This window comes from Oratosquilla oratoria, chromosome 21 (genome assembly GCF_046742065.1).
Source record: "Oratosquilla oratoria isolate Oo_2021 chromosome 21, ASM4674206v1, whole genome shotgun sequence".
NCBI lineage: Eukaryota > Metazoa > Arthropoda > Malacostraca > Stomatopoda > Squillidae > Oratosquilla > Oratosquilla oratoria.
In genome coordinates, this window is record NC_134797.1 from 60,667,167 (window position 1) to 60,686,764 (window position 19,598).

The window sequence follows — 19,598 nt, forward strand, 5'->3', positions numbered from 1 at the left end:
GACCCCGACTTACCCAAGCGCTTTTTCAAGAATATTTTTTAGGACAAAGTGTCACCGTAATACCACCTGTCCCCGACTTCTACAGCGTTTTTTAGAAGAATATTTTTATTTAGACTTGGATACACACACATATATAAACATACATATACATATATAAATGTTGAAAATGAAGATGGCGAAGGTGAGGAAGAGAAAATGAAATTATTTATCCATTTTATAAATATATGTAATTCCTATCTTCACTGGTTGAGTTTCTGACTGGCAAGAAAAGTCTGAAGATGACGAAAGGTCAAAGGAGAAAACAATGAAAAGGATGTGGAGTGCTTGTTCCCTATGCCAGGAATAACCTTGAAACAATCATGTTTCTTGATCATGCAAATGTGAAGAAATTATGGAACAGTTTAAGGTCAACGGAACATAAAAAAGGGGGATGTCAACAAAGTAATCAGAATGTCACAGAACCTATCTATATACTTATGTCTTCTTCCCCCTTACAAGGGAGGTAACAAAGTCAAAGGCACGCACCATCCATTCCACTTCCATCCACCACCTATATTTTCATTTAAAATATTGGTTTCTTGTGGACGATAGGTCTTCCCTTTCTTCTCCCTGGGTCAGAAGCCTAGTCGGAGAAAGATACTTGGATTTTTGTAGAAGGGAGGAGAATGATATCGAAACAAGTACCTCATACAACTCGCTACAGTGAGTGTCTGGCCCGGAGGAAATGGGCTCTGTTCTTGACGAGAAAGAGTGTTGTTGGCGTGTCACTGCATCGCTTTGCCAATTATCTCACTTTTGGTTAGGTTTGCCTTGGATTTGTATGCACCGTCAGATAATCGGCAGTGATTTTCAAACTTAGACTTCTGTCGAAAAATGAGATACCGATCGAACATGAAGGCCTATTATTTCGAATTTGCCCTTTCGTTCACGTTTTTGCTCTGCAATTCCCTGGATGACAAGACAAGTCAAAAATAAAGTCGCGGGACTGCCTATCCCGTCCTAGTCCCTAAGGCTGGACTGCAACAGAGGTTTGACCTTGCCCAACTATACGCAACCTATATACGAAATAAATCACATGAGTAGACACAAACATTTAAGAGCAGGGTTCCCAGCAAAAATATATGTATCCAAAAAAACACCACAATCGTATAACAAAAAATCATCCTAGTAAAGTGTCCACGGAGTATCCTAATATTATATTTCATTCATAAAATATCTTACATGGACGTTAATTATTGTATTTGCACTGCTGGGTTTTTCACCTGAGCCGACGATTGGCTTCTTCATTCAATTTTGTATAATTTTGCTCAGCGTCGGAAAAATGTACCAGTAGCACCAAAAAGTATCCAAATGATACTTTCGTATACATTCTGGGAACCTCTGAGGGGAGCTGTACACTAATTCAAAACATGCTGGAAACAGCAACAACGGACCAGCATGTCGAAATGTAAAAGTTGTTAATTTCAACTACAGCAGAACCAACAGAATAATCGTGGATAATCTAAAGGAAAAAACGCACACTAGTATTATAAAAATTAAGTCAATGCGGAGATGAAGGCTACCCAGGGTAGGCCGATCCACTTCACAGCCACACCAATCATAACGAATGCAGCGTGACTATGGCCTGAAGCTAAGAGACTAAAACTCCTATAATACTGACTACATAAAACGTATGCAATCAACACGCTAATCAAGAACGCTGGCAACCCAAAGAATATAAATTTCTATCGAGAATACCCACGAATTGATGCACTAAATCAGGTGGGGTACGCTAACAGCCCTCATTTCGCAAAACAGTCGACGCACAAGTTTAAAATTAGGTTTTTCTTTTTTATATTTGCAACAGATCCTTACAAGTCTTGGCAAGATTTTCTTTTGTTCTATTACGGGATATAACAAAGAAAATGGAGGTCAACATGGGGTTTAGTATAAAAAACGGCTGTATTACACTAACCAGCACCTCTCCCCTTCAAAACCACGACACTCGCACAAAATATATTCAGTTTACATGCAACAGCATCAGAAGCAGTATCTGTGTTACTTGGTAGGGCAAAAGAGAAAGTGGACCAGTTTGAATGTCTGTAAATCAAGTTCTTGTCCAAAACTGGATATCGATGTGAAATATATTCCTAAGGAACACTCTTACGACAGGAGACAAACATTTCCCAGAAACCCGCCAGCTTTATGACGAAAAACAAAATTACTATTAGATAAAAATTGTCAGTTTATACGTGTGTATATATATATATATATATATATATATATATATATATATACACATTTACATATACATGTGTATACATACACACACACACACACACATATATATATATATATACACATACGCATCTATATACAAACATATATATAAACATATATTCGTATATATATACACATATATACATATATATATATATATACATACATATACATACAATATATATACATACATATATACATACTTATACATATATACATATATACATAAATATATATATATACATACATATATATATTACATATACATATATATATACATATATATACACATACATATATATACATATATATATATATATATATATATATATATATATATACATATATATATATATATATATATATTTCCATTTGGTCACCATTTCTCCAAAATCCTCAAGCTCCATCACATCTTCACCCGGCAGCCATGACTAGAAACAGCCTTTTGGTCTTCAAATGAACCTTTACCGTATGTGTGGCACCATAAGTATACGAAAACGACAATGTCGCCGTTGGTATTTTGATAATCCCACCCAATAATAATAATAATAATAAAATAAAATACCCTAGCCTAACCAAAGGCAACTGAGCGACAGCGATATGGGTGGTGGTGTCTTAATTCATCGTAAAATTACGAGCAGAATACAAAAACTGCCTGACTGATATAACAAATTTTTGCTGAGCTATACAGTCACTCTTGTAACTATTTTTCAGTCACCAGAGTGCAACACCCTGATTGAATCAAATCGTATGAACTGGGTTCACTTTGTACGGCAGTGGGAGTTTCTTCCGAAGATGGATTGTGCGTTTTACTTCGTTCATTTACGATACATGTCAAAATAATAATAATAATAATAATAATAAATCGTGTCTAAATTTACGAGGTGGCTCTAGGAATACGAACCTGTGCAAACTATGACGCATTGCATTATACACGCGAACAGAATTGATCAAAACAGCGATAGGGTAAGGGTTGCCGTTTTTATGGCGGTTTTCTATAAATCACACCCAACATTTGGCAACACCTATCACATCCTGAACTTGAACCAAAATTTGGAAAATTACAATTTAGTAATAGGTCTTGATTTTTCTAACCATAATTCTAATTCTGCCATTTATAAATGTCTGGGCTGAGACAAATCTTGTCTACCAGAAAACTGGGAATGCATCGGGAGTCTGCCTGGAGGCTTTGTTAGGGATGACCCGTGGGGCTTAATAGCGTGTGCTTAACCGCAAACATGTAGCAATACACAAGTGTTGGATTTATATGCCAAATACCGATATTGTAAGGGTCAACTGTATTGATAATCGCACTATTCATTGCGTAGGTTTTGATACGTACATATATCAAGGCTATTCCACGCCTACCTATTTCTCTATTTGGTAAAATGTTCCTCCCCCTTATAAGGCAGGTAGCCAGCCAAGGGGCACCCACTGCTCCCCCGTTTAATAAACCTCTCTTAGCTCCTTGTGGCTGAAAGGAAGGTGTCTGCCGGAGTCCGAAGCAAGGCAGTAAGACAATACCTAGAGTTGCCTAAGCCAAGGCTTAGATCCTTGCAGCTTTCCCCCAGTAACTTATCCCAAGTTTCCCCCCAATCGCAGGTTGCCTTTTCTCATACTGATAACAACGATAAGACCTCTACGAGTAAGAACACACGTGGCGGCCGTGTCACCTCCAGAGCACATGCAGGCAGGCACGTGGCATACCACAGACCTGGCTCATGATGCATCAGAACTGCAAAAATCTTGCGTCGATATTGTCAATGAAAAGTAATGTCAAAATAATGGATGGATAAAATCCAACGATGAAATATACATTTGCAGTTTCTAATATATCTAGCAACGGTGCGTGAAGGCGGAACAGGTGCAGAATATCCACCCCGTGAAGCGGATGCCATTGTGCCACGGCGATATGGTTCAGGTGTGATGCCCGCGCCATCGCGGCATCACCACGTGCTCAGGGAGGAAACGGCTGGGGAAGGCTCCACGCACGCCGGCTTACGAACGCAGTTTGAACAGATGGGTCCAGTACATTATCCCGTTACCGTACAACACTCACACCAGATATTAACGCACGCCAATGCTGCACTTGCTATTTCAACACGTACTTCAGTTACCGCACTCGCACCAGATTCAAACGAACTCGTAAAATGTTTCACGTGCGAAATGTATTGTTCCTTTACGGTATGTAAACACACACCAGGTATGATCACGTCATAAATGTTGCACATGCTGTTCCAGCATACTGTATAGTTCTGTTACCGTATGTTAATACTCGCACTAGACTGAAGCGAAATTATAGTGCTGCACAATCTCACGCTACAAACAACAAACATTCAGTGTCAAGGATCAGGAGCGGGCTATGACAATGTTGCCTGTATATTGCGGTGCGGCCGGCGGTGATGCCGCATGCGGAGGAGGCCGTATACAGGTGCGGGTCATTTGCTGCAAGCGTCCTCCCACCTGTTGTCCGCGTAACCGCTTCCAGTCACCGACCTGTGTAGCGCCTCGACTAACAGGCATGAATACCACATGGCATTCTCCTTCTCCTCCTCCTCTACCACCACCACCACTGGCAGCTCAACAGCTAACATGCGACACTGGGTTTGCGTTTTGCCGTTTATGTTGTGCTTGTGAAAGCAAACCATTGTGTTGCGTGGTTTCCGGTTGCTGGTTCAGTCCCGCCATAGACAGAGCCAGAACCGTGTCGTTCTGTCATTTTCTATGCCAACAGTCCTTGCGCCAATCGCTCAAGTAAGGTGTGTGACGGGGAAGGGGGCGGGAGTTCCGGGCATGGATATCGGCTCCGCCCCCATCCCCGCCCACCAGAAAAGGGGATCAAGGAATAACTTTTATTGTACATAACATGTACTGATTAGTTCGTGATAATCTCAAGTCTTTGAGGCAGTTCACACAACCCTAGAACTTTGTACTATCATCTTGATAGTAATGATCATACTTTTTCACAACGAATAATGAGGGTTGGCAAAATGCACTCCTTCCCCCCAGGCTTCAAAAAATGGTGCGTACCAAAGGCCACAGGTACGCATCACCAACCACAGGTAACGCAGCAAAACTTCGCACAGGCACAGTATCTGCAAAACTTCGCACAGGCACAGTATCTGTAAAACTTCGCACAGGCACAGTATCTGCAAAACTTCGCACAGGCACAGTATCTGCAAAACTTCGCACAGGCACAGTATCTGCAAAACTTCGCACAGGCACAGTATCTGCAAAACTCGAAATACATCTACAAGTCGAGTTGTTTCAATATAAATACTGCATACACATCGCTGTTCCCTTTGAGAAAAACACATGGGTAACTATAGGCAGCGACACATTTGCACTGGTTGCAAAAAATAACTGCAAAACGCGAACACTCAAACGCGCACACACACGCACCACTCGCGCGCGTTCTAACGTCCTTTCCCCGCCGGCCGGCACAACCCGACTGACGGGAGTGACGACTAGGCTGGAGAGGGGCTTGTACGATGAATCGGCCAGCCAACCAACCAGCTTCTCCTTCCAGTCTAGCGCTCACAGGTTGTACAAGGTGCACTGTGCTCCTAGGGAGGCTGACGCCGAGTGCCAAGTTTTACTTGTTTTGGTGTCCATATTACGTAGTCAGGGCAACTGCACTTTGAGTATTCAAGGCTATTTCAAGTGATGCAAGATTACAAAGGCGGAGCATGCCGACAGGAGGCCTTTTGGTCCATATCTAGGTCGGATGCGAAAATAATAATAATAATAATAATAAATTAATAAATAAAAACTATAATAATGTAAATGAATAAATAAATAAGATATTACAATCAGGGTCCTCACATAGGGAGGGGGAGGCAGGGGGTGCATATGCCCTGTGGCGGCACATTTAGGGGGGGCGGCAATTCTAGTCTGGACATGCCGCCCACAAGACTGACAAAATAATTATAATAAAAAAGGTCAGAGGACCCCTGAATATTTTACCGTAATATACGAATTTTGCGTTAGAATCAACAGAATATGAAATATTTCCCCCTTAGCCTTTGTGCAATAGGGACATTAAATACAATTTTTTTATTACTATTATTTCGTAAGCCAATAGCTATAATAGGCAGTAAGGGATGGAAAGTGGTGATGGTGGAGTGGGGGGGGGGCGTCACTGAGACCTTTACCCCGGGGCGGCACTAAGGCATGTAAGGGCTTTGATTACAATGAAATAGAGGCATATTTCGTTTTATTAAAACCATTGTACTAAAGCTAGAACGAGTGTTGTTATCTCACACTACGGGGTAAAGGGTCAACCATTCAAACGGCTACGCTAAAATACTAACTAAAATGGTACCTGGCAACTTCGCCATGCGGCTTGGACCTGGCAGGTGAGCTCAACCGATGTTTGAACCGCGTATACGACGACATTGGAGGACAGCGGTATATCCACCGAACTTGAGGTTATTGCCCCTTCCACCCTCCGATACATTAGCTCTTAGTCTGACTGCCGCCAGGGAATTTTATTCAGCAGCAGGGGAACCCAGTGACCAGTGAAAGGGTTGCGTGTGTAATTATACCGATATCCTTGACACTACATTTGTGCACCAAGTGTAGCTAGCCCACTCGCACAACCGATACATAAGCATCGAGATGGTTTCTACTGACGAGGCACCGAGTGTTCCACCGGGCACACGACCGAATGTGATCACTGACGGACTGTGTTGTGCCTGCCACCACACGATTATAGGACACACTATTCGCCTATCTATCATGTATCTATTTTTCTTTTGTATTTCTGTCTCGTGCATATTTTGAGGATAAAAAATCAATTTTTTATAGCCTCTTTCTCACAATGACCTGAACGATTCCGCGCTATTCCTCCTGTTGCTCCTTCTCCGACTCATGCATCCTAACTTCTTACATGGGCACCGACTCTTGCCCAGGCTGCCCAGGCACTGACTAGCAAAGCTTTCGATAAGGTGCTCCACCAGAGACTACTAAATAAAATAAAAATCCATGGCATAGGAGGAAAAAAGTTAGGATGGATTAGAGCTTGGATCAATGACACTGTAAATGGTGTAAAATCCAAATGGGGGAGTGTTTCTAGTGCAGTTATCGAGGGCTCGGTTGTGGGTTCCTTATTGTTCATTATGTACATAAACAACTTGGACAATGGGATTAATAGTGATGTTAGTAAGTTTGCGGACAACGCTAAAATAGGACGTCTAATTAGGACAGGAGACGACGCAGAGATTCTGATGATCTGAACAAATTGTTCACATGCTCGGTGAAATGGGAAATGAACTTCAATATCTCAAAGTGCAGCGTGTCTAAAGTAGGATTACACAACCCCGAAAGCAGATATAGCTTAGATACCACGTTTTTGGAGAAAACTGGGTGCGATAGTGACTCGGGAGTTCTAGTGAGTACTGACCTTAAATCCAGGAAACAGTGCATTAGCGCCAGGAACAAAGCTAACAGAGCATTAGGTTTCATTGCAAGGACGATTACGAACAGAAGTGTAGAGGTAATTATTAAACTCTACCTAGCTTTAGTTAGACCTATACTTGATTATGCGGTAGTTTTGGTCTTATGGATTGGACATCAATTCACTAGAATCAGTACAGAGGAAAATGACCAAAAGGATATATGGGCTCAAAAACTTACCTTACGAAGAGAGGCGCACCTTAACTTACACTTTCTGGAAAGACGCTGAGTGCCGGATGATCTAATAGAGGTGTTCAAGTGGATCAAAGGTTTTAACAAGAGTGACGCAAACAAGGTCATCATATTAAATATTAGGACAGCAGGTCAGGACTCGCAGTAATGGGTTTAAATTGGACAAATTTAGATTTAAAAATGAAATAGGCAAGAACTGGTTTACTAATAGGGTGGCCAATGAATGGAACAGACTTAGTAACCATGTAATGAGGGCTGAAACTTTCGGTTGTTTTAAGAAACGGTTAGACCACTTTATGGATTGAGATGACCGGTGGTCATGGACATGGAACTACCTGGTGTAGGCCTTATGGTTTCTTGCAGTCTCCTTCATTCTTATGTTCTTATGCAAGACTGAAGCAATGTCAGAAATCGTAAATGGCACTAATGTACTACAATGCGGCCTGGTTGACCCTGTAAGTCGTTCTTCTTCATGGAAGTTTGCATTCCTGGGTCGCTGGTTCTCTCTTTTTGTCTCCCCCCACGATCCAAAACAACGTAGTCCACAGTTTGATCTCTCATGGTCGCATTTTAATTGTTGTGACCTTGAGGAAGCAGCGGTCTAAATTTAATAAACTTACTTTTTTCTTATACAAAACTATAGTTGTTCTAACAAGACCAATAATGCTAAAAAATAGACATAATCGGTAATACCGTTGAAACTCCATTTACTTAAAAGGAGAGAAAATGACCACAATTTAGTAATGGTTTCGTACAGCTAAAACAATCTACACGGCCGTCACTATAATTCTTAGTGCGCGAACGCGCGAACGCACGCACGCACGCAGCCCTAACCTACATTACTCAAGGTGAAAACATAAACGAAAATTCAAATAATAGTACGTGTGATGAATTGATTTTTAAGGACAGGACCCAACGAGTGTTTTTCTTTTCAATAATACTACAAAAATTGAGGAATTGTGCTATTTGATGAAGCGTTTTGCAGTGAACTGGCCGATGAAGATTGATTGATCGACTGGCAGGTAGGTAAACAAACCCGACGCCCTGCACAACGAAATGGTCTCTCGTTGGTCCAAACAAAATCGGTCTCGTACAGTATCATCGCCCCCAGGGGAGTTGGGTAACACTTCGTGACGAGTACATTGCCTTCCCCCGTGAAGAGAAACGAAAATACTTCCAGTGAACTGCTCACGGGGAAAGGAACAGCCGAGCAAGGTAAGCCTAAATTGTCCAGTACAGTCCAGCCCCTCTCTCCGTCCTCGTGTGTGTGTCTGTGTCTGTGTGCGCGCGTTTTGGCCGTGTGTCACGCATATAATCAGGGGCAGCTGGGCGAGACACCTGCACGAGTGTAATGATGGACTATACTCAGATAGGAAGATGTCGGGACGGTCGGTAGAGCTAAACCGTATCCAATTAAAAATTGGTGAATAAATATGTACGTATATACATACATATGTATGTGTGTGTGTGTGCGTGTGTATATACATAATTTCTTGTGACGTTACTTTATGTTGAGGAAGATGGTTCAAATTTATGCCCGACTAGTTTCGCACCGACGTAGTCAGGAATAAACTCGGACTAAGACTCGTCTCTTCTTTATCCACCTTCTTCATATATACATTCATATGATATATATACATGTATGTAAACAAGCAAATGAATACACGAAAAGAAGTAAAATGAAACAATGATGCCATTATGCTGAGATTGCGGGGATGTCCTGAAATCTTCCTTTGATCTGCGACCGACGGTACTTGATCGTCACCTGGAGGAGGAGGGGGAGCAAAGGCTTCTCTTGCACTGCCAGTGACGACAAGGACGACGACGTCCCGTAGGCTCATCATTCCAGCTCCCGCCGGGATGTTTCATTCATCGGCGGGGAGGTGGCGGTGCTTGTACAACGAAAGGGTCGACCTTCGAAAGAGGTCCACCTCTGCCGGGTGATTCTGTCCGTCAGAGGGGGGTAGTCGTGGCCCCCATCGGTGAAATAAAATGTCCTGGCGTCTGTCGCGACGAAAGCTATACAGTGCAGTGCGGCACCGGACCTGAGCGACTGCCGTTGACGCCGATGATCCCCTTCCTGGCGGTGTTGGCACTCTCCCTTTCCTACGGGGCAATCCTCATCCCCCACCGGCTTCATTGGCTTCCACATCCCGTTTCGCTAGCAAAAGGGTTATAGGTGGTCTTCTCTCTCTCCCTCCCCCCTCCCCCCCTCTCTCTCTCAACTCTTCCATACCGGGCGGTAATCGATGTCAAGAAGACTGGGTTGCTCCTGTCACTTTCAAAGTGTTTGATCAACCATGCTAAGAGCCAGAGTGTTACATGCTAAGAAGGGAGTGAGAGAGAATGGGGTGAATTAGAGAGAGAGAGAGAGAGAGAGAAGGGGGGAGCTGGAGTGAGAGCGAGTGACAAAGACTGGGAGGGAGAAAGCGAGAGTGAAGAGGAGGGAGGAAAGGAAGGAGGGAGGAATAAATGAATGAAGGATGGAAGTAGGGAATAAATGGAATAGAAAAGAAAAGAAGGAAGGAGTGGAGGAAGGGAATGTGGAATGTGACTGAGAACGTGCACGTACGTTCGTGAGTACAAGCAGACCTGTGTCCTACTTCCATATGATCGATAAAAGCAACAGGAAGGAGGAGGAGGGGCCAAGTAGACATGCATGGCAACGCTATTGCCACTCCTGTCCTGTCCTGGTCGTACATCAGGCCTCCCTCCGTCATGTGCCGCTCGTTATTTTGTTCTTGCTGCCGCCAAGCGATGTTATCATCCCCAAGGGCTTTACTAATGAGCCGACAAAACAGCCACAATGGCGGCCATGTATGATTTTTTTTCAGCTATCGGATGCATGAAATTCATTTCACTCAGTCGACCCGACGGGGGATCGTTAATAGAGTACATCCTACGGGGATCCCTTAAAATTCCTACCACGGCTCTCCCACGGCCTAGTCTGAGGGTCACTAACCTTTATCAAAACCTCCACTCCAAGTGATGTTTCCATCCATTGCAAGGAAGAAGGAGTGGCTACAGAGGACTGGGAAGTCTCAGTCACTGCGATCTGCTACCCGTACTAACAAGAACCACCTATCGCCATGGGGCATTATAACGCGAATAATAAAAAATGAAACCGATATCACAGACTACATGGATAGAACACATCGAGAGACATGTACAAAATAACAGATATACGAGTAAAACATATCAAGCGAGTTCACCGGAAGATTATTGATACAAACCACGGGTTACGGACCAAATGATGGAGGCCAACAGAAAATCAAACCCCAAACAGTATACTTGTAATGTATGCGGTCATATAATCATAACTCACAAATACATTATCATTCATATATATAATCCACAACTTATGTATATTCATCTAATATCGGGTTGCCGACGAAGTGCTGCAGCCTGTGCATATGTACAAGTCAGCTTCGGACACGTACGACAGCTGTTTGTGAGGCCTGACAAGAGTCAGCAATATTGCGCATGTGCAACGGTTCTTAGTGTGGCACCTGAGCCAAACTTGTTAGAATTAGATTCAGAAATATTAAATGTATTCCTTTATCCCACCTATGGTCACGCTCACAATGACTTCCGTCGTGGGGCAAGCCACCTCTTTACAAGCTTCTCAAAAGACGATGTTCCTTGCTGTCCTCACGTAATGCTACGGCTATACTAGTCAACGGAATGGTTGGATTCCAACGATTCGGTTGCATTCCGCCCAAGCTTGGAGGATTTGGTTAGTGTAAGTGCTACGGTTACACTAACCAAATCCTCCAATCTTAGAAGAAACCCTACTAAATCGTTGGAATCCAATCATTCCGTTGACTTGTGTAACGGTAGCTTAAGATGTCTTCCACGCGTACAACGCGACCAAAGGACGAGTGGAGAAGTTTGGGACAACAACACAAGGGAAAAGGTGGAAGATAGATCACTCCACCCAAATATAGATGTGAATCCAGTCATAACTGGGATGAATTTTCCACAATTATGGAAAATCCACACCGGCAAGATGACCACACTGCAAAAGCATCAATCACAGGATGAGCTGATGAAGCACATCCCTCCATCCATTCCCTTCCAGCTCCCCAAACCGAGGAAGGAGTAGTCATAACCAACATAAGAATACACACAAAATACTGCTCGCAAATACGCGCGCGCACACACACACACACACACACGCTGTCGCTCTCACTCTCATTCTCACACACTCGTTCTAACAGATCCATAGGTCGGACCATAACTTTCATTCGAGAAGGTAATGGTTATCAATCACTAATCCAACACGCGATCCAAAACCATGCTGAACCCCTCCCCATACACACACACACACATACACTGGCAAACGCGCGCGCGCGCACACACACACATTTCAAGGACAGAATAGTTTTCCGCATAGAAACAGATTCATGGAGTAATATCGATGAAGGAATAGGTTGGTGAAATACCAACGTTAGATTTAACGAACTGGAAACAGAGATGAAACCGTGCAATCATACCTATTATCCTGGGAGAGAGAGAGAGGAGAAAGAAGGGGGTTAGAGAGAGAGAGAGAGATTCCTTCTCGCTCGATCGAGTACTGTCCTGTCTACTAGGCGGAAGACAGCAGGAGCCTCCTGGGGTCAAGGACCGGATCAAGTCTACTCCACCTACTCCTAGTCTGCCCACAGGGATCTCCCTGGAGCTGCTGCTGCCACTACTACCTACCGGCTTCCAGGTGCACAATGGCGCGTGCAGCTTCCTCAACAGCTTCGCTCCCACTTAAGACCCTTCGACTGCCGCCAGGTGATTTTATTCACCATGTGTATTTACCCAGTTGTATCTTCCGGGAAGGGGAGCTATGCCCGTGGTATCCCGTCTCTGTGTCTCGCAGTCTCTAATTTGCTCTTAAATTCGTGTATGATTTTTGCAACACTATTTTTTCGTCCAATTTGTTCCATATATCCACCACTCTCCCTCTCTCTCTCTCTCTGTGTGTGTGTGTGTGTGTGTGTGTGTGTGTGTGTGTGTGTGTGTGTGTGTGTGTGTGTGTGTGTGGAGGGAGGGGGGAGGAGACCGATTCTGCAGTTGAGGAATTTAAACCCATTTCCAGCTCTGGGTTATTGGCCGTCTAGGTTTTACGCAACCAATATATCTCAGGGACTTCAGTCACACCCATATGGACCAGAGTTATGCCTCTGTGCTTAGACTAATTTCGACTAAAACAAGGATGCTGAGGTAGTTTCTAACTTTAATGACCATCCTTCCGTTCTGATACTCTCCGTTCTTCCTTTGACATCACTTTGGGGCGATTCTGTCCCTCAAGGGCGGAAGGGCTCGTTGTCGTCAACAAAATGCTTATTTCAACTCTACCGAGACATACAAGTTGCTGTCGCCAGGCGATTTTATTCAGGTGTAGGAACCTCCCAATCTCCCAAGGCGAAAGGGTGACTCAAGGCAAAATGCAACGAACTGTATAAGCGGGCCATGTTCTACGAGTTTAACTATCCAATTATTCAAATCTACTCATCATTTTTTTCTGGCTGCCATCAGACAGGGAGGGAGGGAGAGAGAGGGGAGAGAAAGAGAGAGAGAAGGAGAGAGAGAGAGAGGGAGGGAGAGAAAGGGGGGTGGAGTGAGGGAGTTTTCGGTGTGTGTGTGGGGGGGAGGACGACAAATGATAGTGAAAGTGAACACTTACGACTGTACTGAACGGAGTAATTCAGTAAACACATACTTCCCTATACTGATACCACATGCACAAACTGTACCACCACTAATGCTCAATAAAGTAAATAAATAAATGAAAAATGCCCTCACTCACCACCAAAACAAAATATAAAAATAAAACAAGAAACACAAGTCAGCAATACAGTCTTACTTATTCATGACCGACGACTATGCCAGTCCTTTCTCCTCTGCGCCCAACCCATCCATCGATACATTGATCGGCGCCGGCCCCACCACCCCATGTGGCTGCCAGGGCCAGGGGCAGAAGGGCCAACATGTGATGGCACCCGTTGCGGCAAGGAGACTTCCCATCTATTCATCTCCTTGCTTAGGTCGTCCCTACACCCATGCTGTTGTCAACTTTTATTCATTCACTTATGTTGAGAATGTTATTTCCCCCCGATGGTGCCTTCTCGCCATCTCTGAAGTATCCTCAAAGCTATTCAGATCAAATTCTAGTAGCTACTCTGATGACATGAACACAATGTCATGTAAGAATGTCGACGATGCGATTCTATGATCATGAGTCCAAAAAGGTATGGCCGATTTAAACCCTTGCGTGCTCCCCACCCCCTCCCCAGACAATCCCTCATATTTTTCTTCATGCGTGGTCCTCCAGATACGCGGCCTGGGTACCACCTGGTGGTCGAGACCCACTGATTTATCCTGCTGCTGCTTCTGTCTTGACCCGTCCCCAAATGAGGCACCTTATCCCTACATGCAATCAGCTCCTCCACTGAATCAAAATTTTGGTGTATCCCCCTTTTGAGGATTTGGTATGTGTGTGTGTGTGATTCACCATTGTCTTGGATCACGTGCTGGACTCGTGATCGACAGCCCTTTCCCCTCCCAGAAGAGAGCTCAGAGCTCATATATGACCGATCTATGGGTAATGCTGTGACCTTACACGCACACACACAACTCCCCGCCCACAAGAGTTGGAGTAACGACTCGCAGTCCAGCGATACTGAAATTATTTCAGCCCTAGGCGGGATTCGAACCCGGACCTCCGTAGTGGCAGCCGGGAACTCTACCAACGGTGTGTGTGTGTGTGTGTGTACAAAAAATGACAATATCTCATCATAACCAAGGATTTAATCGCGCTTAGATAAAACCCCTTTTCTTGCATTGGGGCTGCCCCTAAGATAAAGCTAAATATAATCGCCTCTTAGCAGCTGAGGCTATACGAGTCATGAACAGCAGCAGTGAGTGAGAGGGCTGAAATATATTACTTGCGGCTCCCTTCAATACTTGGTGGTACTTTTTCTTCCGTTCATTATGCTGCCCGGCGATTTTAATCAACTACATGTGCGCCCCTCTCTCGATGGTGAAGGAGATTAATCGTAACAAACTATGTCTAAACTATCAATACGGAAATGAAAAAAATAACACAATGAACAAACAAACAACTTAATGAATAAACAAATTCTGTCTAAACTGTTAATGCGGAAATGAAAAATAATAATAAAATGAACAAACGAACAACTTAATAAATAAACAAACTCTAAACCGTCAATACGAAAATGAAAAACAATTAAATGAATAAGCGAACAACTAAATAAACGCCCTTTTTTAGAGTCTGCAATCTATTCTCATTCCAACTTCGTGTTTGAACAATTAACTTAAATTCAATATGATATATCATCATCGTCATCACTAAACAGTAAAACCTGCGACGCTACACCCAATCAGTCCTTGTCTATTAACCCATTCAACTCCGATGACAAGATGTCTTGTCATTTGGTCAAATAAAACAAAAAATCATAAAACACCAAAATGTTTGATCAAACACCAGAAAAATATGACGTCAGTCCTCGCTTCGCTGCGAGCGAAGCGAGGACTGACGTCATATTTTTCTGGTGTTTGATCAAACATTTTGGTGTTTTATGATTTTTTGTTTTATTTGACCAAATGACAAGACATCTTGTCATCGGAGTTGAATGGGTTAAAGACAAAATCTTTACATGCCATTCAAATTTCCGTTTTCTTTTTAACACTCGGTTACTTCGCAATTTAGGTCATCTGGCGCAAGATCTAAGAATATAAGGTCTAACCACTTCCGACCGAATTTCGAGGGAGTTGGCGCAGCGAGCCCGTGAACGTCACTTGGCTGTTCAAAGTGGGGTTAGCGGGTCCTATAGCTGTCAGTTGAAGTTGGTCCGTCGTTCGAAAATGACGTCGCCTTCGCTCGCACCGCTCCACTCAATTATTTATATTCTGACAAATATTATATAAAATATATATATATAATATATATAAAATATTATAGTTCCTGTCTATATATATGAATATATAATATATATGATATATAATATATATATATATAATATATAAAATATTATAGTTCCTGTCATCCTTGGCGTTTCACAGTTTTCTTCAATGTATCACAAAGAGAAAATGGACGCATCTAAATGACGTCAGAAGCTGCGCAGAACTACTCCAGCGATTAGACCTGTTTACTTAGACCTTGATCTGGCGGTTAGGCCAACGGTCCTGCATCGGCGTCGACACATTCACGGCCACGATGTAGGCTTAGGTCTAGGCATACTTACAAGATTGTTGATTTTTTAACCACTCTTGCTTTGTCTTGTACCCCACAACACAACACTTTGGAAAGGAATTTTAAAATTCCTTCGACTATAATCGTAATGTGTAATAAATTTCCAGCACTTTCCATTACTCGTACATTAAAAATAATTATATAGTTTTATTATAATTGCTAGCTACGGTTCCTAGTCATACCGATTTCAGTAGGGATAGAGAAAAGTAAACCTCGTCCAGCTATTTCAAACTACAATGATAAAATGGACACTCCGTTCCTAGCACGTCTGTGTGAGTGCGTGCGCGCGAGCGCGTGTGTGTGTAAATTCACTTCCCGGAACCCAGTCAATAGGCTACTCATTTCACAGATGTTTCCACCACCTGTTTCACTCTAGCTCTACAAAAGTGTGGTTCGCACCACCGACCATAATTGTATATATACCTGATGTCTTTACAAGTGACGATCACAACGTGGTCCCCTCGCTGTATCCAAGCTGTTAATTTTTTTCCATGAAAAAATCGTTATCGATAGGTCCTGATAACAAATTAAAATTCCATGTTATCAATAATTGCTAAGTTCAATTGGCCGATAAAAGACCTTTATCATTATCATTTTGCGACCGACAAAACTACTTCATTGGATTGCAATAGAGAGACCCTGTTATGCGACACGGTGCAGCAAACATCATATTACCATCATTGCACAGTAACTCGAGGCGACGACAAAACACCGTTACGTATGTTTGTATGACATTCTTGCACTCAAAGTTCTTCCGCACTGGTATTCGTTATCAAAATATTCGAATTTCAAGTTTCACAATCAAAGGGTGTGGTGTAAAGTCACGGAATTACCTACCCACATGTCGGGCTAGCCTTGACCTCCCATCTAGAAGGTAATAGCTGTCGATTACGGGTCCATCACGTGATCCAAGACAATGGTGAATCATACATAAAAAAATATTGTGTTTGCACACTCACTCCTTAACCCTTTCACTGCGCTGAAAAAAAAATATCCTGGCGACAACTACAGTTGTTTTACAAGTCGAAAATAATATCGGATAGTGTTGGGATGTTAAAGGGAGATGTTAAAGGGAGTGAGTATGGGTGGACACGAGCGGGGATGGAGTAACCTGTGTGATTTACTCCCCCAAACGAGTCAAACCGAAAAACGCCAAAGCTCAAAATGCTGTTTCTTATTATAACATCTAATTTGAAATAGTGGTGTATTTATTCTTCAACATTCGTACATTACATTCTACTGGGACGCTATTCCTGTTGTTTGTTTCTGAATGTATATATGAAATGTAACAATTGTGAAGTTAACGGGTTTGTATTTCAATTTCTTTGAAATCTGGGTAACATGATATATATATATTTATATATATATATATATACATATATAAATATATATATATATATATATATATATATATGTATATGTATATATATATTGCTATAGTTGGGCAGCAGATCCTCTTATAGGCAAATGTCATTAGAATTTGCAGCAGCTTCTGCCTTCGCGCGTCTTTTGCTGACATTCTCGACTTTTCTTATGCTGGCACGACACAGCGCGACAGCATAAGAAAAGTCGAGAATGTCAGCAAAAAACTCGTGAACGCAGAAGCTGCTGCAAATTTTAATTATATATATATATATATATATATATATATATATATATATATATAGATACAGGGTGGTGCAAAAGTCTGGACCCATAGGAAATTTATTATATAACAATTTACAGTTTACATATAACAATTGATTTAATTATGAAAATGTAAGTATCAAACAATTTCCACATTTTGCGAAGGATGTGCGCAGTTTTTTGGACAATACATTTCCAAGGAAATGGATTGGACGTCGAGGACCGGTTGACTGGCCATCAAGATCTCCGGATTTGAGTCCTTTGGATTTTTTCTTATGGGGACATCTTAAATCAGTGGTTTATGCTAATAGACCAAGAAGATTACAAGCACTAAAAGATAACATCACACAAGAAATTGAAACCATAAGAGGGAATAGCTATATGTTGACAAATGTGCAAAAATCATGTGTCTCGCGAGTAAGAAAGTGTTTGGAAGAAGATAGAAATCAGTTCGAACACTTATTGTAACTGGAAATTGTTTGATAGTTACATTTTCTCAATTAAATCAATTGTTATATGTAAACTGTAAATTGTTATATAATAAATTTCCTATGGGTCCAGACTTTTGCACCACCCTGTATATATATTACATATATATATATATATATATATATATATATATATATATATATATATATATATATATATATATATATATATATATATATATATATATCGGACGCAAGGAAAGCAGTTTATGGGGAAGTAGGTCCACCCAACTTCCTTTTCACAGCGTCGTCTGCATGTTTACCTTAGGAGGGGGTCACTCTGGGCCCTGTTTAGACTAATATTCTTGTATTCACTCATGAACTTGTTTGGTAGTTTATTTATTCATTCATCTATTATTATTTTTATTGATCAATCTAATTTTTGTGTGTATTTTTCAGCGTCATATTTTTTACTCTGGACGTACGCGGGGATTCCATCATGAAGGAAGTGAACAGGGTGTAGCCATATGTATTGCCTCTTTGTGTTACTGTAATGTACACAAAGGAGCTACGCTCTTTTTCCTCCCACTCCTACTCTTCCTACTCGCCTCCTTTCACCTCCTACTACTCTCCCTTTTCCTCCCCGCAAGGAGTATCGACTGCATGTTTTAGTCGATATATTGGAGACTTGTAGTGGCATCACCACGGACCAAGTCACTCAGCATTCTTTCAGGAATGGAGAATGGTCTGCATTTAATACTGACCACTAACCCTCCGTTCTCCCTCTTCAAATACTTATCTTGTAACCTCTACGATTTAATTTCTGTGCGATGTTGTTCAAATAATGGAGCGTTAGATATTTCCGACAAAATACTAAATACACTTCATTTCCTCCCTTCCTTCCACCTTTTCCTCCCTTCCTCCTCCTTCCACCTCTCCTCTTCCTATTCTTTCTCCCCCTTTCTCCTATCCCCTTCCTCCTTCGATAATACAAGTAAATATGAACATATGTGTCTTTATGACAGACTGAGTTTTACCAAAGCTAGCCGTGTAATGAATGGAGATGCATTCTACACTTTGAGTTGCACGTATCAAATGTGCGACCATGTGAACAGGATACATTTTAGACACACAACTACGCCTTCGCCCCGTATACTGACACGAGTATCACGCAGTCAATATTTTGGCACTTTAGTCAAATAGTATTCTTCTGTGATGTGTGCGATATTGTTCTCAATGATAAAAGTTCTGTTCACTATTGACGACTTCGCTCGCTGTACTCACGCGCTTGCCTAAACATTACATCCGTTTTATTTTACGTTCTCTATTTGTGAGAGGAGAACAAAAGAGACCAAAGGATTCCCTTGAGA

At 42.1% G+C, this 19,598-nt stretch overlaps 1 protein-coding gene across 8 annotated transcripts in view; it reads right to left on the reverse strand.

Annotated features, from left to right (window-relative positions):
• Atf6 (bZIP_ATF6 domain-containing protein ATf6) overlaps nucleotides 1–19,598 on the reverse strand; it is a 104,790-nt gene that overhangs the window by 34,703 nt on the left and 50,489 nt on the right. For 2 of the 8 annotated variants that reach the window (XM_076205071.1, XM_076205066.1), the window contains exon 1: nucleotides 5,662–5,774. The exons of 2 other annotated variants lie outside the window; for them this stretch is intronic. The gene's annotated coding sequence lies outside the window, so the exon portion shown is untranslated. Of the gene's footprint in view, nucleotides 1–3,627; nucleotides 3,779–4,722; nucleotides 4,738–5,655; nucleotides 5,775–19,598 lie in introns of those variants that run through there. 4 more of the 8 variants (XM_076205073.1, XM_076205068.1, XM_076205069.1 and 1 more) reach the window with 4 other exon arrangements.